At 42.9% G+C, this 21,901-nt stretch overlaps 1 protein-coding gene and 1 long non-coding RNA gene across 2 annotated transcripts in view; one reads left to right on the top strand and one right to left on the bottom strand.

The window, feature by feature from the left end:
* Window positions 1-825: 825 nt before the first annotated feature.
* LOC137323345 (uncharacterized) lies at window positions 826-13,982 on the bottom strand. Its single transcript, XR_010963359.1, has 4 exons — window positions 13,906-13,982; window positions 12,893-13,036; window positions 7,465-7,638; window positions 826-946 (listed from the first exon to the last, which is right to left on the bottom strand). It is a non-coding gene; the product is annotated as an uncharacterized lncRNA (long non-coding RNA).
* A 131-nt stretch (window positions 13,983-14,113) lies between these two features.
* rab5b (RAB5B, member RAS oncogene family) overlaps window positions 14,114-21,901 on the top strand; it is a 62,789-nt gene continuing 55,001 nt past the window's right edge. The window contains exon 1 of the mRNA XM_067987819.1: window positions 14,114-14,220. The gene's annotated coding sequence lies outside the window, so the exon portion shown is untranslated. The remainder of the gene's footprint in view (window positions 14,221-21,901) is intronic.

Below are 21,901 nucleotides of genomic sequence, written 5' to 3'. Positions count from 1 at the left end.
TGATGATAACGGCCAAGTAGCAAATGAAGGGGAAAAGTCCTTCAAGGCCCCTTTAGATTTCTAATGTGATACCATATGGTAATAGTTTTGAATAATGTCCAATCTTGAAATACATCCTCAAGACCAATTCCTAAGTTAAAAGTGGTTTTACTCCCCAACGTAAACCTGTCGGACAGCAACAGTCAGAATGAGCTTAAAAACTTCACAAAAGCCCCTGATTGCTGCATCAGCAACTCCCACAGCAGTATTAGTAAACACACTGCAGCTTGACAAATGGGGTATATAATGAAACATATTTATATAATTTTCTAGAATGATGCTTTTTTTCCATAAACTGCAAAGTTGGTGCAGAACCTGGTCTTAGTGATTCCAAAAATGTTCGGTACAGCTGCAGGGGAAAGGAAAGTGCTATATTCTGAGTTCAACTGACCAATATCCTTGCAGTGATAAGTAGTTAAAACTGTTGCCTATTATATATATATATACAATAATACATAGCATTAATGGATATATAATACACTGACTTCAATAATATATACACATAACACACTGCAATCAATTATATACATCACTGATTGCAAGATCATATATACAGTTCACATCATTCTCAATATAATGGCATATTGTATTTATAAATCAGCATTGTAAGTAAATCTGGAAGAAAGCGATAAATATATTGCAACAGGTGGTGTGAAAAGCAGTTGAAGATGCTGGTTTATAAGTGGCTCATTTCAAGTAAATATATATCTTACTGTCGCAGGATTTGCTGGAATGACGCACCTCATAGTGAGCGACGTGAATTGGACTTTTTAACTCACCCTTCAGATACACTTATATTTGCGCCGTAAAGTGCTGGAAGTGTGAATTGATAATAGCGCAGCGATGTCAATGTTCCATCTGGGACCTCAGGAATGTTGGGCCCAATGGTCCATCTCAACCAATGAAACTAAAGGATAAAGAAATGGAGCAAATGAGAGAAGGAAATAGGGTGAATTAGAATCAAATTAAAGAGGGAAAGAGAGAAAAAGAGACAGGAAGGAAAAGTAAGAAAAACATTTTAAATTTAAAAAAACTTCGAGGAACAAATTACTACCTGTGGGAGTGAGAGGCCACAGTTTCATTATTCCCTTTCTGGGCCTCCAAAGATTGGCATGTCAGAACCTAGTGTCCTAGGCCCAACCATCTTCAGCTGCTTCATCAATGACCTTCCCTCCATCATGAGGTCAGAAATGGGGATGTTCGCTGATGATTGCACAGTGTTCAGTGCCATTCGCAACCCCTCAGATAATGAAGCAGTCCATGCCCGCATGCAGCAAGACCTGGACAACATCCAGGCTTGGGCTGATAAGTGGCAAGTAACATTCGTGCCATACAAGTGCCAGGCAATGACTATCTCCAACAAGAGTGTGTCTAATCACCTCCCCTTGACATTCAACGGCATTACCAACGCCGAATCCCCCACCATCAACATCCTGGGGGGTCACCATTGACCAGAAACTTAACTGGACCAGCCATATAAATACTGTGGCTACAAGAGCAGGTCAGAGGCTGGGTATTCTGCAGGGAGTAACTCACCTCCTGACTCCCCAAAGCCTTTCCACCATCTACAAGGCACAAGTCAGGAGTGTGATGGAATACTCTCCACTTGCCTGGATGAGTGCAGCTCCAACAACACTCAAGAAGCTCGACACCATCCAGGACAAAGCAGCCCGCTTGATTGACACCCCATCGACCACCCTAAATATTCATTCCCTTCACCACCGGCGCACTGTGGCTACAGTGTGTACCATCCACAGGATGCACTGCAGCAACTCGCCAAGGCTTCTTCGACAGCACTTCCCAAACCCGCAACCTCTACCACCAAGAAGGACAAGGGCAGCAGGCACATGGGAACAACACCACCTGCACGTTCCCCTCCAAGTCACACACCATCCCGACTTGGAAATATATCGCCGTTCCTTCATTGTCGCTGGGTCAAAATCCTAGAACTCCCTTCCTAACAGCACTGTGGGAGAACCTTCACCACACGGACTGCAGCAGTTCAAGAAGGCGGCTCACCACCACCTTCTCAAGGGCAATTAGGGATGGGCAATAAATGCCGGCCTCGCCAGCGACGCCCACATCCCATGAACGAATAAAAAAACCCCCATAAATCACATCATTAACAGGGTCCTTATGATATAATTTGCATTAACGCGCAAACCCAGCAAGTTCTTGAAACGCAATGAATGTCAATGGAGAGCCTCACAGTGAGGTTCCAATATTTTCGGTTTTGCGAGGCAATTTGTGGCGAATCAGAACTCGTGGTGTATCTCTTCTTTGCCACAAATTGCTGGGTTTTTTTTACAAACTAATAATCGCGGGCGGCGTGAATGCTGGTTCTTAGTATCAGACACAGGATGAAATTCTGCTATATGGGAGCCTTGGGGAACCTTTTTGCTGGAACAAATCATTCTCTACTGAATGTCAAAGTCTGCCAAGAGAATTATTAAATGTATTTTCATTTTAAAAAAAATTAATCATAGTACATACACACGTGAGTTGACATAATGTCATTGCACACTTGGGATTACATTTTGACTAGTGTTAAGAAACCTGGTAGAGTCAAAAACAACAGCTTGAATTTATGTAGTGCCTTTAACATGGCAAAAAGTCTCAAGGCACTACACATAATCAGATAAAACTGAGCCAAAGAGGAAAATATTAGTAGCAGTGACCAAAGGCTTGGTCAAAGAGATGGGTTTTAAGGAGGGTCTTAAAGGATGAGAGGGAGGTGGCGAGGCGGAGGGGTTTAGGGAGGGAATTCCCGAGACGATGCAAGGCACAGCCGCCAGTGGTGGGGTGAAGGGATTGGTCGATTCACAAGAGGCCAGAGTTCTCAAAGTTACAGAGATAGGGAGGGGCAAGGCTGCGAAGGGATTTAAATATGATGAGCACTTAAAACTTCAGGCGTGGGAAACAGTGAGCCTGGGGTGATGGTTGAGTGGGCTTGGTGTGGGATAGGATAGCAGCAGAACTGAAGTTATGGAGGGTGGAGGATGGGATGCCGACCACGAAAGCATTGGAATTAGTTTGGTCTGGAGGTGATAAAGGCACAGATAAAGGTTTCGGCAGCAGATGGGCTGAGCCAAGCCCAGAGATGGCCGATGTTACGGAACAGAAGTTGGATGAACGTTTAACAAAGATCTGTTGAATGTAACTTGGTTCTTTCCTCTTTCTCCACCCCCTGAGTTTTCTCTCCCTCTCCTCTGAAGGCACTGATTTATTCTGAGATACTGCTGCATGGACTTCCTACATAGCTTCCTGTGTAGCTGTTTTTCATGTGTGAGCCTAGTCTGTGAGTATAGGTGGGCTATTTGACCATGGGGGAATCACAGCAGGCCCAATCCTGTCCTTCCTCCATGTCCACACATGCAAACTTTCCAGCAGTGGTCAGGACACAGAAGCTAGTTGCAGTTCTCTACCACAGCTCTGGTAGAGCTCTGCAAATTCAGCATAGAACAGGGGTTGTATCTGAGTTTCCTGGTCCATACGGCAGTGCATTTACTCACTAAACCATGTTGTTGCTACTTATGTTAATTGCAGCTGAACAAAGACACCAAATTTCATCATAAACATGAAAATAAAAATGGGGAAATAAATCAATGCCTCCCCTAATACCTCAATGAGTTTACCCAGTTAGTATCTGAGCCTTTCAGATCAGGAAGGCTACAAGTTCAATTGCTGAGTAAGCTGATCTCAACAAGGGTGGTGGTTGGGCCACCACAATTGACCTTAGTGCTTCTTCATGAACTAAAGGGAAACCACCTTACATCCCTGCTCCTGATTGCTGTCCATTGACCCCTGTCAGTATGTGCATCTGTAGACAGGTGAGGCCAGGATCAGGCTTGGCTGCCATTTCCCATAGTCAAATAACCTGACAACATTCACTATCAAGGTTCATATGTGAATTATGGCAATAGGCAAGGTACAGGAGGGCAATTGGAACCATGTATCAACAAGGAGCCAGTGCCTACTGGAGAGGAGGGGAGTGGAGAAAGTTGGCAAGAAAAGAAGAAACATCATATTTGTAGGGCATTATATTTGAATAGCTAATGAACATAGTTTGAGATATATAACAAAAAACTGAATCTAACTGGGATCTGGTGCACAGTATATGCAAAGCTGTTATTTGTACTGCGTATGTAACAATAAAGGCCAAATTCAGACAGTGATTAAAATATATACACAAGGTGCTTATTTAGAAATGTCAAGAGTTAACTCATTTTGGTCCTTGACACTGTAGGTTGGCCACAACACTTTCTGACCTTTGCAGAAGGCTGCCAATCTGAATAATTGTTACATCCTGATATTTTGCTCATCTAAAAATATTTGCAAGATTTCCAGTCCATGTGGAGGTTAATTTAAAAAGCCTACATATAAAAATCATCAAAATTCCCTTTTGAAAACAAATACAAACCCACGTACATACGTGCGTATATTTACTATTTGCTGACAAAATGAGCTCACAGTATCCATTTTAATAGTAGCCATGATGTGGAGATGCTGGTGATGGACTGGGGTGGACAAATGTAAGGAATCTTACAACACCAGGTTATAGTCCAACAGTTTTATTTGAAAATCACAAGCTTTCGGAGATTTCGTCCTTCGTCAGGTGACACACCTGACGAAGGACGAAAGCTCCGAAAGCTTGTGATTTTCAAATAAAACTGTTGGACTATAACCTGGTGTTGTAAGATTCCTTACATTTATCCATTTTAAAGCACTCAAGCAATGTTTGAAGATGCTAATGCTATTTAAACCATTGTGATTTTTGGCATTCAGAAGAGTTTTGAGATTGCACAATTTCCTTTTTGCTAATGTAGGATACTGAACTTACCATAACATTTCCTACATTACAACAGTGACTACACTTCAAATGTACTTCATTGGCTGTAAAGCGCTTTTGGACGTCCTGAGGTTGTGAAAGGCGCTATATAAATTGCAAGTCTTTCTTTCTATAACTCCGCTTCAGAAACAATATGGGCACAAAGGTTATTTTGGTCCTTTGTGATATTAAAGCATTTTGTGAAACATTGAAACAGTACACACAGCTCCCAAAACTGTCAAATAGTTCTGGAAAACCATGCATGTAAACAAAGTACATTATTTTCATTGAAAAGCACTTCCCTAGTGAGTAGAAGACAGAATTGACGAGAGCATTTCCTTTCAGCCAGTTTAGTATTTGTCTAAAATCTAAATCAGGTCGTCTTGTTACTTATAAAGGAAATAAACATCAATATTTCTCTTTAAAACTCTGCTGGATAATAATATAGAAAGTTCTAATTAATCTGCTAATTAAAATTAAAACATTTAACTTTGAAAAGAACCAGAAGAAAACATGGTAATCCATCTAACCAGTTCTAAAGTCTGAAAAATATTCTTGTCTCTCAAACCCCTCAATAATGTTTCTGCTGATTATCTATCCACTTCCTTTTCAATTTGCTGCCTTCTCAGGTAGTCTGTTTCATATCATACCTGTAGAACTTAGTATGGGAAATATAAAGGCCCTTCTCTTCCATCTGCTGTTTTAAATAGTACTAATATTGATAGTGGGACAAAACATCCTTAAGAAATTCTGCCCCAACAGAACTAAAGGCAGAATGAACTCTGAAATTATGAACAGTACTCAAACTACACGCAGTTTCCCTTATGCAATATAACTAACCTCTCAGGGCACATCAATTCATGATGCAGAAAAATGCTTATATTTTTTAACTTACATTAAAAAATATTAGTTGATCTTTTGTGACATCGCAAACAGACTAAAGTAAAAAGAAATTGTTTTTTTCTTCCCGTGACCATCGCTCTACTTGTCTCCCATCCTAAGGGCTAGATTTTCTTCCATGGCGGGTTTAGTGTCATAAGTTTGCTTGGACTGCACTTTCGTCTGCCAGTGTCACCCTGCCATGTCTTTAGTGGGCCCTAATTAAATATTTAAAATGGGTTTCCAATGCTAATTGCACCCTCTACAGGGAGCCCAATTCCAGAGGAGAGAAATCCAGCATTAAACTGGCTACAGCAGTTGAAAGGGTCTAGGCAGCCATTTTGTGTGTGAAACAATTTGGCTCACTTAGTTGTTTGAGGCTGGTGATTCTTCAGGGCATTGAGCCAACAAATTTACTGACTTTTTAACTGGGGTGTTACTGTTTGAAATTCAGCAAAGGAGGACCCAGCTTTTTGATCCCAAAGGGCATGATTCAGGCCCAGTAGAAGGAAGTGGCATCAGCAGTGAGTGTCACCTCCAGCAACCCGGAGTGTAAAGAAATGATAGGATTTCAAAATTCTGTAGGGTTTTGATAAGGTAAATGAGGGATGGGGGTACCATTTTCCACTGGTGATTAGAGGGCATCAATTTAAGATCATCACCAGAAAAGCAAAGGGAGAGGTAGGGAGATTTTTTTTTAAGTGGAGGGTTGTTAGGGCATGGAATACCTGACCAGAAATGGTGGGGGAAGCAGAATCCATAATAGCTTTTAAAAGGGAACAGGATAAATATTTGGCAAAAAAGCATTTCAAAGGCTATGGGGTAAGAGCAAAAGAATGGGATTAGGCAGAGAGCTCTTTCAGAGGGCCGAATGGCCTCCTGCTGCGCTGTAAAATTCTGTTACCCCCCCACTTGACTATGAAATGTTGGTAGAAGTTCACTGACACCCTCAGGCCAGGCAAGCTACCGGAGGCAATTATATCTTGTAACAGTGCAGTGTAATATTCATGTTTCTCATTTCCAGCCATCTTGCGCTCACTACTTTCATCACTATCAACAACGTGCAGGAAGTATCACAAACCCTTCTTTCTCCTGGAATTGTTTCTTCAATCACAGCCAAACATATGGGGAAACAATGGAAGATTAACATGATATGTCATCTTGTGCCCTATACCTGTGATCACCCCCATTAAGGAATGTTTTCTGACACCTGATTGCTACATGATGGCAAGCTGAACGCCTTCACACTCTCTGCTTACTTCCTAGAGGGGAAAATGGCCTACAGTGAAAGAAAAGGAGATGCCACCTCAGTCCTCCAGCACTCCTGCTGGAAAACATCAGCCAGCCACTACAACGCTTCTGGCCACAGAAGGAGCACTGAGAAGTAGGAGATTTAGATTGAAAAGGTACACGATTATAAGCACCTAGGAGAGGCATGGTGATTAAAAAAAACAGTAGGAACAAACACAGATTTGTTTTCCTTCAAAAGTTTTTAGCACTGACGGGATATGTGCAGAATGATTTGAGACAAGGTGAGGGCATGTCTATGAAAAAGAATTGGCGGAATGTTTTTTAAATGTCAGCCTTGGTAGTTGTCGATGAGAGTTACATGGCAGCAAATGAATGAGTTGATGTCGTTGCCAAAGGGAGACCATGATAGGACTGATTTTGCAGTTGGCATGGATTTTATTTAGGTCAAGATATCCCTTAAGACTTACAGCCACAGATGTCTTACAGCTCGCAATGGGTTTTCCTTGGTAACCTCTTCCTGAAGGAGGGGCTCAGCTGCCTGCTTACCCTGCTCCCCTTCTTCACTTTCCTCTACCTCCTCTTCATAACACAGGTACAGAGGACTCACCAGTGGAAACATCATCGTGTGCTGTGCTTCATGGCTGAAGGTCCAAAGAAAATCTTCACTGTACCAGCGGCAAAGCAGAAACTATTAGCAAGCTGCAGATAGAACCCCGCCCAAAATAAAAACAATTCTTCAATAACAAAAGTTTGACCAAGTGCCCTATCCTAATAAGGTGGCCTTTAACAGTACATCCATCTAATTAATAACAACCAGCAATGCCTCTTTTATACAGCTGTTTTTTGAGGTGGCCCATAGACAGTAGTGGAAGAAAATCTACTGCTGCGCTTCAGGGGCTTATTTAAATCAAATTTGCATGCATTGGGCGGGAGTCCAGTGGGTGCCATGCTCCAGCCACATTAGAGTGAAGGAAAGTGGTAACAGTCATGGACTGGCGGGGAATCAGCTCTAGGACTGGCGCCCGACTTCCTTCCATCGTCTGTCCAGAATCCACCACAAAATGGCCAATAAACAGGGGGAAAAAAAATCAATTTCTTCCTATCTTCCTCCCTGTATCTTTCTGTTTGTCTTTCACTTTTTCTGTTTTCCAGCTTGCCCTTTGTATGACTCTTGCACATTTTGCTCTCATTCTCATTTTTGTATCCTACTGTCTCAGATTCTCATTCTTTCACTTTTCCTCTTTCTGTGAGAAATAAAAGCAGATTTTTCTGTTTAAATAAATTTGTGACCTTGCAGTCATCTGGTTATAGTTGCTATGGCAATGGTTATGAGTTGCTGCAAAGATTTTTTTTTAGCAAATATGCACACATACAGAAATATGTTGCCTGATCTCATTCCTGGATATTTTTCTAACAGTTACACTGGGGAGTTTGTTACCAATTGAGGTATTGCGGGGCTCATATGTTTCTAAATGTTTTCTTCTGTGGGTATGAAATGTGCTGATGCATTGGCTAAAGCACCACGCTCATTCATATCACCAAAGGAGATCGACTGTCTGAATGGCTGTCATCTCCCCCATCCCTTGTCACGTGTCAGGGGTACTGCATGTTTGAAGGGGCTATCAATTTTTTTCTCTGATTGTGCTTTTAATTTTCTATCAAAATATTTAAACAATTTCATATGGACACAACCATTAGTTACAATCTCTCTTCCTCTTACCAAACTCTTTCTCAGCTTGCTACTGTGTCCAGGGTACCATACACTTCATATAATTTTCTACTGTAATGTCACACCCTCTCACACTGCACCCAGGATACCACTCAGTTGGGAATGGAGGAAAAAATAGTGGGCTGAAGCATGATCTCTACTGAATCTGATACACTGCTGTGGTGTGTTGTCATAGTAGAAAAGGGACATTGAACAAAGAGAGGGATAACTGTTGGAACACAAGATCCAATAATATAGCTTTTGAAGATCTAAAAACTGATTGGAAACGGGGATCTCTCTGGACCAAAAAAAATGCAGTGGTATATAAATAATATTTGCTGAAAACCTCCCTCGGGGAAATGAAGGATACCCATGTTGACTTGTGATTTGATCATTGCTCATCTCATATTCTATGGGCCAATCAGCTTGCTCAAAATGAACACTCAGTTTATTTTTTATAATATAAAGATAGATTCAGTAGGGATCATGATTCAGCACACTCGTTCTTCCTCCATTCCCAACTGAGTAGGTGCAACTTGCTTATTTTTTTATTCACGGGAGGCAGGTGTTACTGGCAAGGCCAGCATTTATTGCCCATCCCTAATTGCCCTTAGGAACATAGGAACGAGTAGGCCATTCAGCCCCTCGTGCCTGCTCCGCCATTTGATAAGATCATGACTGATCTGTGATCTAACTCCATATACCTGCCTTTGGCCCATATCCCTTAATACCTTTGGTTGCCAAAAAGCTATCTATCTCACATTTAAATTTAGCAATTGAGCTAGTATCAATCGCCGTTTGAAGAAGCCAGTTCCAAACTTCTACAACCCTTTGTATGTAGAAATGTTTTCTAATCTCGCTCCTGAAAGGTGTGGCTCTAATTTTTAGACTCTGCCCCCTACTCCTAAAATCCCCAACCAGCGGAAATATTTTCTCTCTATCCACCCTATCTGTTCCCCTTAATATCTTATAAACTTCGATCAGATCACCCCTTAACCTTCGAAACTCCAGAAAATACAACCCCAATTTGTGTAATCTCTCCTCGTAACTTAACCCTTGAAATCCGGGTATCATTCTAGTAAACCTACGCTGCACTCCCTTCAAGGCCAATATGTCCTTCCGAAGGTGCGGAGCCCAGAACTGCTCACAGTACTCCACGTGCGGTCTAACCAGGGTTTTGTATAGCTGCAGCATAACTTCTGCCCCCTTGTACTCTAGTCCTCCAGATATAAAGGCCAACATTCCATTTGCCTTCTTGATTATTTTCTGCACCTGTTCATGACACTTCAATGATCAATGTACCTGAACCCCTAAGTCCCTTTGGACATCCACTGTTTTTAACTTTTTACCATTTAGAAAGTACCCTGTTCTATCCTTTTTTGATCCAAAGTGGATGACCTCACATTTGTCTACATTGAATTCCATTTGCCACAGTTTTGCCCATTCACCTAATCTATCAATATCGCTTTGTAATTTTATGTTTTCATCTGCACTGCTTACAATGCCACCAATCTTTGTGTCATCGGCAAACTTAGATATGAGACTTTCTATGCCTTCATCTAAGTCGTTAATAAATATTGTGAATAATTGAGGCCCCAAGACAGATCCCTGCGGGACTCCACTAGTCACATCCTGCCAATGTGAGTACCTTCCCATTATCCCTACTCTCTGTCGCCTTTCGCTCAGCCAGCTTCCTAACCAAGTCCTTACTTTTCTCTCGATTCCATGGGCCCTTGAGAAGGTGGTGATGAGCCGCCTTCTTGAAACGCTGCAGTCCGAGTGGTGAAGGTTCTCCCACAGTGCTGTTCGGTAGGGAGTTCCAGGATTTTGACCCAGCAACGATGAAGGAACGGTGACACATTTCAAAGTCAGGATGGTATATGACTTGGAGGGGAACTTGGAGGTGATGTTCCCATGCACCTGCTACCCTTGTCCTCTTGGGTGGTGAAGGTCGCGGGTTTGGGAGGTGCTGGGAAACCTTGGCGAGTTGCTGCAGTACGTCCTGTAGATAATACACACACTGCAGCCACGGTATGCTGGCAGTGGATGGAGTGGATGTTTAAGCTAGTGGGTGAAGTGCTGTTCAAAAGGACTCTTTTGTCCTGGATGTTCGAGCTTCTTGAGTGTTGTTGCAGTTGCACCTATCCAGGCAAGTGGAGTGTATTCCACCACACTCCTGACTTGTACCCTGTAGGTGGTAGAATGGCTTTGGGGAGAGAAGGGGTGAGCCACTTGCCGCAGAATAGCCAGCCTCTCACCTGTTCTAGTAGCCATGGCATTTATATGGCTGGTCCAATTGAGTTTCTGGTCAATGATAATCCCCAGGATGTTGATAGTGGCAGTTTCGGCGATGGTAATGCCATTGAAAGTCAAAGGGAGATGGTTAGTTTCTCTCTTGGTGGATATGGTCATTGCCTGGGACTGGTGTGGCATGAATTTTACTTGCTACTTATCAGCCCAAGCCTGGATGTTATCCAGGTCTTGCTGCATGTGGGCACGGACTGCTTCATTATCTGAGGAATTGCGAATGGAGTTGAACACTGTGCAATCATCAGCAAACAGCCCCACTTCTGACCTTATGATGGAGGGAAGGTCATTGATGAAGCAGCTAAAGATAGTTGGGCTTAGGACGCTGCCCTGAGCAATTCCTGCAGCGATGTCCTGGGGCTGATGATTGGCCTCCAACAACCATAATCATCTTCCTTTGTGCCAGGTAAGACTCCAGCTACTGGACAATTTTCCCTCTGATCCCCATTGACTTCAATCTTACTAGGGCTCCTTAATGTCACACTCAGTTGAATACTGCCATGATGTCAAGGGCAGTGACTCGCACCTCACCTCTGGAATTCAACTCTTGTATCAATGTTTGGGCCAAGGCTGTAATGAGGTCTGGAGCTGAGTGGACCTGGCGCAACCCAAACTGAACATCGGTGAGCAGGTTATTGGTGATTAAATGCCGCTTGATAGCACTGTTGACGACTCCTTCCATCACTTTGCTGATGTTTGGGAGTAGGCTGTTAGGGCGGTAGTCGGTTGAGTTGGATTAGTCCTGATTTTTGTGGACAGGACATACCTGATCAATTTTGCACATTGTCGAGTAGATGCCATTGTTGTTGCTGTACCGGAACACCTTAGCTAGGGGTGGGGCTTGTTCTATAGCATGGGTCTTCAGCACTACAGCTGGAATGTTGTCAGGGTCCGTAACCTTTGCTGGGTCCAGAGCACTCAGTCGTTTCTTGATGTCACATTGAGTGAATCGAATTGGCTGAAGACTGGCACTGTCATGGTGGGGACCTCAGAAGGAGGCTGAGAAGGATCATCCACTCGGTATTTCTGGTTGAAAATGTTTCAGCCATGACTATTGCACTGATGTGCTGGGATCCATCATTGTTGAGGATGGGGATATTCATGGAGCTTCCTCTTCCTGTTAGTTGCTTAATTGTCCACCACCATTCATGGCTGGATGTGGCAGAGTTGCAGAGCTTTGACCTGATCCATTAGTTGTGGGACTGCATAGCTCTGTTTATAGCATGCTGCTTCTGCTGTTTAGTTGTTACAGTTACAGTTGCTCGTTCCTGCCCTACCTGTGCTTAAATCCTATTGTAACTTTCTGACTATTAACACTCTTACTTGACTTGTAAAGATCCTTCTCCTACTGAAAAATGTACTACTTCCTAAATAAAAGTTTATTTAAAAACTAAAGTAGAAAGTGAATTGCAGCAGAGGTAGCATTTACCAACTATGTTTGATAGCCAACCTGACAGCTTTTATACTTAGTACCCAGATCATACTATTCTGATCTGTCTCAAGAATTGAACTTGTGTACAAACTTTTCACCACCAAATGATGCTCTTTGCACCACATCCTAATTTTTTTCCTGCTCTTTTGAAGGCAGTGGCTTGTGTTGCAGTATGTTTTACAGGCTTTCTCTGTGATCTCACCCAAGTTCATTATTCGTGTGTGAACCTGGATAATGGGTGTTGGCAGGTTGCTTCACCATGGTGGGCATCATAGCTAAGCATAGATTTTGTTTGCAGCAGGAGTCACTGAATCTGGATGATTTTCTCCTCCCTGGCCCAATGTCAGTTGGCAATGTCACTTTCAAGTTCCCCTCCAAGTCAGACTCCATCCTGACGTATATCACTGTTTCTTCATTGTCATTAGGTCAAAATACTGGAATATCCTACCTAATATAGGGTTGCCAACTCTTGTTGGAGGTATTCCAGGAGGTTTCGTCACATGGCCTCCAGCGCCCAACCGCCCCATCTCCACACTCACGCTACTGGTCGCCCGACATGTCCAGCCTAGCAGCACATCAATGCCCACGCCAACTAGAAAGTGAACAGACTCTTTATTACCTGATTGGATGATTCTTGACTGTTAATCAAACAGCCCTTTCACCCATCTCCAATATTTTTATAAATAATAAATGAAAGTGTTCAAAGAAAATGTAAAAACATTCAATTTTTTTAATGCCCCTATGATGTTTCTTCTGGGTTGCTTGCAGCAGTGTCCAGGAGATTAATTTTTAATTCCTAAAGACTCGAGGACAATTCTGGAGGGTTGGGAGCACCATCGCCACAAGGACTGCAGCAGTTAAAGAAGGCAATAAATGTGGTCTTGCCACAGATGCCCATATCCTGAGAATTAAAACAAAAAGTCAAATTGCAGCCTGCCTCAACTGAGGAGACTAACTCAGCATCATGATGCTCTTTTAAGGAGGCATTGTCTTTGTTAACAAGGAAGGAGATAAGCCAAAACATCAGTGTGACTTTTTTGTCCTGATAGCATAATGTGGGAGCAATGAGATGCCATTTTTGGCAATGCAATGATGCATGTCAATGTAAATTGCACACTCCTGTCAACTGTTTGACAAAAAAATGTTACATAACACTTTCGAATTACAAAGAATTTACAGCACAGAATCAGGCCATTTGGCCCAACTGATCTATGCTAATGTTTATGCTCCATGTGAGCCTCCTCCCACCCTACTTCATCTAACCTTATCACCATATCCTTTTATTCCTTTTTCCCTCATGTACTTACCTAGCTTCATTTTAAATGCATCTACGCTATTCGCCTCAACTACTCCATGTGGTAACGAGTTCCACATTGTAACCACTCTCTGGGTAAAGAAGTTTCTGCTGAATTCCTTATTGGATTTATTAGTGACTATTAGTAAACATGATTAGTATCTCACCTTAGGGTTAGTTTATTTTCACGACTTTTTTTTTTAACTGTTTCATCCCACTCTGAAAATACTGAACTAGATTTGTGGTGCAGCTGATCTGACTCCAAGCAAGAAAAAAAATATTGCGCAGCTTAATCCCACCCTCAAGCAGAGCTCCAGCCAGCGCTCGGGACAATAGGGGCACTGTTTGCGGCGGATCGCTACACTCCCAGTGAGGGCGCGCACGGCGGCTCGCGTTGCAGCGGAAGTGAGTGAGACGCAACGAAAGAGTGCGGCGGCGGTGCCGGGAGTGGGGGAGTGAAGTGGCGGCGGGACAGCGAACAGGTAAGGAGCGGGGAGGAGGAGGAGGGCGAGCAATGGGGCTGTCAATAGGCCACACCCGGCGGGTTTGTTTACACTGAGGCCGCAGCTGTCAGCTGATGGCGAGACTCCTCTCTCGCCGAGTCGAAGCGAACCCTTCCCCTCCCCTCCCCCCCGGGAGAGATGCGCTGACACCCCACCCGGGGTGAGGGGAGGTAGGGGGGTGGGGGGAGAGAGCAGCTGTCCCGCTCCTCGGCCTCTGGGTCCCCCCGGCCTGAGGTGTCTGGCTGCCCGTGAAGCTTTGTCTTCTTGTTACAACACATGATGATGGGCGTTTCTCGGCTCTTGACAGGCCGGCGCGAAGCGCGGGTCGCGGCCTTAAACCGTGGCCGGAGATGAAGGGAGCTACCCCCCCCCCCCCCGCCGGCCCCGAGGCTAGAGTCTGCGCCGTGCCACAGGTGATAGACGCGGAGGGCTGAAGCTGGAGTTAATTTGGGTGCGCAACTGCTTTGTGGCTGAGTGAGGTGGGTGCTGGGCGCAGCAGCGGCTTTGTTTCACCCCGCTGACTGCACTGAGCATTGTGCAAAGTCGTTTGAGTTTTTCCACCATCCACCTGCACTGACAGGGGTTTTTATTGGGCGGGGTGGGGTGGGGGGATATAATTTAGGTAATTACACCTGATTGAGTTTGCATATATCTTTGGATAATGTATTTGTCACAGAGATCCAAACAAGACTGATGAAAGAAACAATCGCTTGTGACACGTTAATGTCAAATATCATATAGTCAAACCTGATCAAATCCAGCTATAAGTATGTAGGAATGAACTACATTGAATGAGAACTGGGTGCTCTTATGTTAGGCGTTTGGCATTAAAGAACAACCATTAGTTGAACGTCTCATGCTTAAGCAACCGGTATGAGGTGATGATGTGGAGATGCCGGTGATGGACTGGGGTTGACAATTGTAAACAATTTTACAACACCAAGTTATAGTCCAGCAATTTTATTTTAAATTCACAAGCTTTCGGAGATTTTCTCCTTCCTCAGGCAAATGTTTCAAGATCTCCTTGAAGCCTATGCATTTATACATATTGAACAATAATACATGGTGTTTACAGACTGCCCCTGCAACTGCCCGTTGCCAAGGCAATCACCGTGTTCAGACAGAGAGGTGTTACCTGCAGAACCTCCGAATACACATTCAACAAAAAAACAAACAGGGAAAAAAAACAGAGAAAAAAAAAACACAGAGAGAGGCAGAAACATCCGGAAGGCAGAGAGAGCCAGCAAATGACCCATTATATTAAAAACAGATAACATTTGTTCGCTGGTGGGGTAACGTGTAGCGTGACATGAACCCAAGATCCCGGTTGAGGCCGTCCTCATGGGTGCGGAACTTGGCTATCAATTTCTGCTCGACGATTTTGCGTTGTCGTGTGTCTCGAAGGCCGCCTTGGAGTACGCTTACCCGAAGGTCGGTGGATGAATGTCCATGACTGCTGAAGTGTATGAGGTGAATTAGGTGTGTTTTGTTGACATCGAGCATGTGGAGCATGTCTCCCTAGTTATTATTGATTGGTGTTTAGTTAGACTTTGTAGTGACACATTTTCAAAAGGATATCTACCCTTTGAAGACCTGGCATGATTTTGTTTATTTTTCTTTTGTATGTGATTTCTGTGAGCGATTATAACAAGGGAACTTAATTGAGGCTTTAAACTGCGACAGCACAGCTCACATGGCTTTAATTGTCACCTGAACAACAAGATTAGATTAGTCTCTAAAACAGTAACTGCTCCTTGCTTTCATTGTTTTTGAATTCTTGACTGTGCACTGATAGGTGAGCTAGGGATCTGGTCTTGCTCTTGATCTGTCCACAAAGAGGTAGGTGCATTTGGAGTGGGACAGTGTGTCTTGCCAACTGATATTTCTGACCCTCTCTGTTGGTGAGTTATTTGGCCTCTTTTTGGCACCTTCTCCAGTGACATGACTGCGATCAGTAATTTGCCATGTAGGGAATTGTAAGCATAAACTTGAATTGTACTACTATGTCGTTCAGTTAATCAGAAGCTAACAAGGCAAAGAACTTTGTTATAATTTTTTTTTTAAAATGGGGCCTTATCCTGTTCCTCAGCTGCCTGTGCACATGGGAGCTGTTGACGATACACTTCAAGCCTCAGATAAAAAGATGAATGAAAATCTGTGGGACTTGCGCCCAAATTCACCTAAATTAATGGGATGATTTTCTCTATCTGCTGGCAGTAAAGGTCCCTTGTGAAATGACTTTGGGCAGGATCAGTCCAGTTCTAAGTGGGCATGTGCTCACAGCACAAAAACTACCCTTAATTTGGCACCAAGTTGGTTAGTGGATAATTGTGACACAGATGCGATAGAATGCATTGTAAAGGTTACATTAGAGAGCGCTTATCTGTGTATCTGACTGCGTAATACCTGACCTGGTAGTGCATGGTGCTGAGACGGGATGCCTGAAATGAAAAGTGTTCTATTTCCCAGCACTAACGTCCCTGCCCTGGATGACCAGAATATTTATTCCAAAAACAATGAATGGCTTTGGCATTTCTGCTGATTTATTGAGAAATAATTTGTTGATCATTAAGCAATTCATTGTCAGGAATATGTTATAAAACAAATGGATTTATGTCTGAAAAAATATGAAAATTATGTCAAATAGGAAAAGTCTTGCAGGTGATGTAATGAAGAATGCACTGCATTTTTAAATGGAAGGGAACTGTTTATGACTAAACAACAGAGAATAAACATACATTGTATACAGTTACTTTTATATGCAAGAGATAGAAGCATCCTAATGTCAGCATAATGTAGAAGAGTAATACATGTTTGCCTGCCTGCTGGAGTATGATTATGTAAAGGAATTAAGAAATAGAACTGAAGTATACAGAACCAAACTTTTATTGGGAATACAGCCGTTTTTAACTTTTGTGCAGTTTTTGTTTCTTTCATCATCCTTCAGCCAACAGAATCGGTTGGTCTGGGGTATTAATACCTCTATCATGGTTACTATGTAACTGACCAACAGGATCTCAAGATAGGATCAGATGGCCCTTACACCCATTTGATCTCATCCTTCCAGAATACGATCCCACCGACTTCCCATTGCAGCTTTTTTGAAAAAAATGTGATTTGTTCATTTTTGAAGTGGTTATATATTTATATGTGTTGCTGCCCAGTAATGTGCTAAAATATAATGGTGTCATACACTACTACAGTCTCAGTTGTGTATTGCTTTTGTTGTGGGGTCAGTTGTTAACAGTGGTTGCATCCTTGTACGTGCATCACTTCAGTGCTATCTTCTCTCACAAATTTACAACATCAAAGGAACCAATTATTTGCAAGAATATACTGAAAAGCTCATGAGAAACATTGACTACCTCTAGGTTTTTTTAAATCACTTGTTGGAATTTTAGTTGTTTTACAGAAAAATGCAATTATTTATCAATGAAACCATATTCCATCAAGTTGTCTCATAACATTCAACATCAAGAACAAGCATGGTAAGAACCAAGCTTAATTCGGGATTAGGTAACACCATAGATTAGCACACTGTAGTTTCACATCTTGCATTTGGATTTGAATCTAGGCCAGGTTGATGGAATGCAAGTCTTCTCATTGCCAGCTGTAAATGAAATGAGTTTGGGCAGTTTCAATCCATTCTTAGTGGACGTGAGTCAATAGCATAAAACTGCCAGAGGAAATTCCAGAGGATAGGACTGAGGCGTTGAAGGATTTGCCACCAATAACAGGTGGAAAAGAAGGCAAGAATGAACAGAAGTCCTGAGTCAGAGGAATGGAGTATTCCATAGGGGTTATAAGATTGGAGGTGTTTGCAGAGGTAGGGTAGGGCAGGGCAAAGCCATGGATGGATTTGAAGACAAGGATAGGAATTTAAACTCAATGAGGAAACAATGAAGGTCAGCGAAGATGGTGGAGGAGGGCGGATGGGCAAGCGAGATTTAGCGAAGGGCAAAACACTAGCGACAGAGTTTTGCACAAGTTGAAGTTTGTAGAGGGGGCCAGCAAGGAGGGAGTTAGAATTGACAGAAGGGATGTATAAGTGTTTTGGCACTGAAGGGGCTATGGTAAGGGTGGCGACAGGCGATGTTAGAGGTGGAAGTAAGCTATCCTGATGATAGGATGTGGCATTTAAAGCTCAGCTCAGGGTCCAGCAGGATGTCAAGGTTGTGAACGGTCTGATTCTGTATATGTGTGTGGCTGAGGAGGGAGGTGGGTGTGCTCGTCTGGATTAGGAAGAAAAAACCATCATATCTTGTATGGTGGGAGCAGATTATAAGAGCTCTTGTGATCTGTATTGTCAGCACGCTTCGTGCCATGTAGAGTTTTCCAGTTCTAAAGCAGTTTTAGAAGAATAGGTTGCTTTTTGGCCAGTAATGACCTGTGGTATGGCGAGAGCAGTGAAGAGGAAAAATGAAATTGGTAAATACCCTTTTATGTGAAAATAAATGAATCTAACTTTCCTATTTTCAAAACAAATAGCTTTATAGGATATTCTGTTTCAGGTGCTGTCTCAGTCCTACAGTGTCTGTAGTGTAGCTGTTCCACTAGCAAGAGCTAGATTGATGATGGTATTTTGAGTTGTATTCTTAAACCAATTAAATTGAAATTGCAGTGGGAAAAACTTTCTTTTATAGTACATATTGGTTGCTGAGCACTCTGCAGGACTCACATGCACAGTTCCCAAACTGAAATGACAGTTAGGCGAATTGACCTATTCCCAGACTTTTGCTGTGATGTAATTTGTCTGCTAGGAGGAGCTTGAGAATAGCCTTTGCTGTTCTTAAATTTCTTTTTAATTTCTTTTTGCTGTTCTTTTTAAATTATGACAGTGGCTACACTTCAAAAGTACTTCATTGGATGTGAAGCACTTTGGGACGTCCTGAGGTTGTGAAAGGTGCTATACAATACTCTATCTGTCTTAATTTCTTATTTTCTTTCTCTTTTTTTTCTTGTCCTCCATCCTTACAAGGAAGCTCCTTGCTTTTGTTTCGCACCTTCAAGACAAAAGTCAATATGTCAATAGAAATATTTGGTTAGGCATCAATTAGTTTCTTATGCATTTTTAAAAGTATTTGGATAAAAGTTCTGCTTTGCTCACCATCAGGATATTTCCATGAAGAAACTTGTGCCATAAGTATTCAATTTTGTGAATTGTGACCTTTCAAAGGTTGGTCTTTAATTCCATTGTCGTTCTTTTATTTTCCAGTATCTAGTGCCGGTTTCCTATTAATTAAGATGTGGAAGTCTGGTGTTGTTTCTATTAGAAACACTGCAAGCGATTACTGTATTAACATTATAATGGCCATCCACATGGATTGTAGTTGGGATGTCATCAAATAATTTTATTTTCCATTTTCTCCACCCTCCTGAAGGCATTGACTTATGCCAGGTTATAAATTCTCAGACAACAGCAGTCTTCTGGTATCTCACCCAAGTGGCTGTTTAACTGTGAAGGACATCATACCTGAATCTAATACTGTCTTTGCCTGATATCCACATATGCAAACTTTCCAGCGGGAGTTACTAGGTCAAGATCAGGAATAAGAAACCTAAATAACTTTTTAATTCTGTAGCCATTAGACAAAGGCCAATTGTAATACTCCCCACTGGGATAGGATAACTCTGCACGTCAGGAATCAAATCTGGAACTTTCTTCATCTGCTTAACTCAATATCACATTTAGAGTTCCCAACCCTCTCGGAATAGCTGGGAGTTTCCCAGAATCGGGAATAACTCCCCCAAGTGCTGCCTCCAGCAGCCCGGGAGACCAGCAATTTAAATTTCCCACCACGCAGTGCGCCCCCGCCTCTCTCTTTTCCTCCCCCCTCACTGCCCCGTGACGTTAACAGCTGCTGTCGGAGAAGCCTCCAGCTTAGTGATGTCACCCACCGAGCCATGATCGCGTGGAGTGCAGTCGGGAGGGGGCTGCAGAGCCAGGTCCAGCAGTAGCAAGGTGGGAGCGGCACTGAGAGAGGAGCAGCCAGTAAAGGGGTAAGTGAAACCTGGGGACCTTACTGCGGGTAAATAGTGAAAGATTATTTCCACTGGTGGGCGAGTGGGAAACTAGGGAACGGAAACTAAGGATTCTTATTGGAAGAAACAAGGGGGAAGGGAGGAGGAAAGTTCTTGAACGAAGGGCTATTAGACCATGGGCTACTTCACCACATGTGGCTTTTGAGGTACAGACTGAAACGTCATTTCAAAGGGAATGGGATATATATTTGAAAAGGAGGAATATGAAAACATCTTTTGAGGGGGAATCGGATTACAGGAGAGAGGGCCAGCACCAGGGGCTGAATGGCCTCCTCCTGTGCTGTACTTTTTATAATTCTATGAAAACTTTTCTTTTATTGAGTCTGAGCTCAGGAAGTGGTTTAGAAATGCTGGTGTACTAAGTTTAGGACGATGTGCCCTGTGAGAAGTGCCCCAAACACTCAGCTCATTGCCCTATGTGCGATCTGTTGATTTGGTTCAGGTCGGTCTGTGCCGCCTGGTTTTCAAGTGTGAAGTCTAAGTACAGATTAGCTCCCATTGACGTTCCCAGTTCAGTATGGTCACCTTCACATGGAACCAGAGTCCAAGGAGATAGGGAGAGAGATCAGGCCAGTTAAAAGTGGCATTATCTGGGGAGCCTGACCTCACATTGTACAGTGCAGGGGGATTCTGGCTATGGTTTCAGGGTGAATATCAGTGGGTTATAGGATTACTACTAGTTACAGTATATTGGGGCGTTACACCTATTACTTACCAGTTACATATAGACTATCAGTGAGTTATTGTGTTACTGTTGGCTGTGAGGTGAATCTGAGTGTTACCACTTTACCATTGGTTGTCAGTACAATTTCAGTGAGTTACCGTTAGTTACGGGTGGAATCAAAGTTCCTCCCACTTCTGGTTTCCCCTCTGCAAATTTCTCCCCCGCCCTCGGCGGTCCCTCTTCCCCCACCCGCGGGTGATCTCCTAGTTCTTGGAATTTGTCACACAACAGCTGCTGGTGCAAAACCACAAGCAAAAGTACTCAACTACAGGGGACCCAATCTTTATAAGGCAAATGCCTTTTGTGAATGACATTTGTGAATGTCACGTGGTCAAACCTCCAGGAATGCCTCCAACCAGAGATGGCAACCCTAATCACATTAGGTGGTGCATTTACTCACTTAGCTACCCAGAGAGACCCAGGAAGTTATTTGTGCTATTGATAATCATTTACAATTATCGCGATATGCAGTATCGTTGTGGAGTTACATTAATCCTGCCATGTTTCACCATACCATCTTGTTCAGTAAGTGACCTGATTATTTTAAGATTATTCTCACTTACAAATTATACTCACCTGCTCCACTATAAATCCGTGCTTTTGGTCTTAATTCTTAATTGTTTCTGGTCATTCATTTTGACTTTTTCTCCTCCTTCTCCATTGTGATCTCTTCAAATGATGAATAATTTCAGTGAAACATGAGTGAAGAAGAGCTCTGCAGAGAGTTAGCACACTATCCTTTCACCTTTTGGGCCTGGGCTGAGCCTACATGCCAGTGGAAAGTTGCTTTTCTCTCTAGCTTATAACAGTTCTATGTAAAACATGTTTGATAGTTACTAGTAGATATTAGTCGATAATAAAAGTTGACACCAATGGAGTAAAATTCCTCCTGCT

This window comes from Heptranchias perlo, chromosome 7 (genome assembly GCF_035084215.1).
Source record: "Heptranchias perlo isolate sHepPer1 chromosome 7, sHepPer1.hap1, whole genome shotgun sequence".
NCBI classification, from domain to species: domain Eukaryota; kingdom Metazoa; phylum Chordata; class Chondrichthyes; order Hexanchiformes; family Hexanchidae; genus Heptranchias; species Heptranchias perlo.
This window is presented reverse-complemented; position numbering and strand designations above follow the sequence as displayed.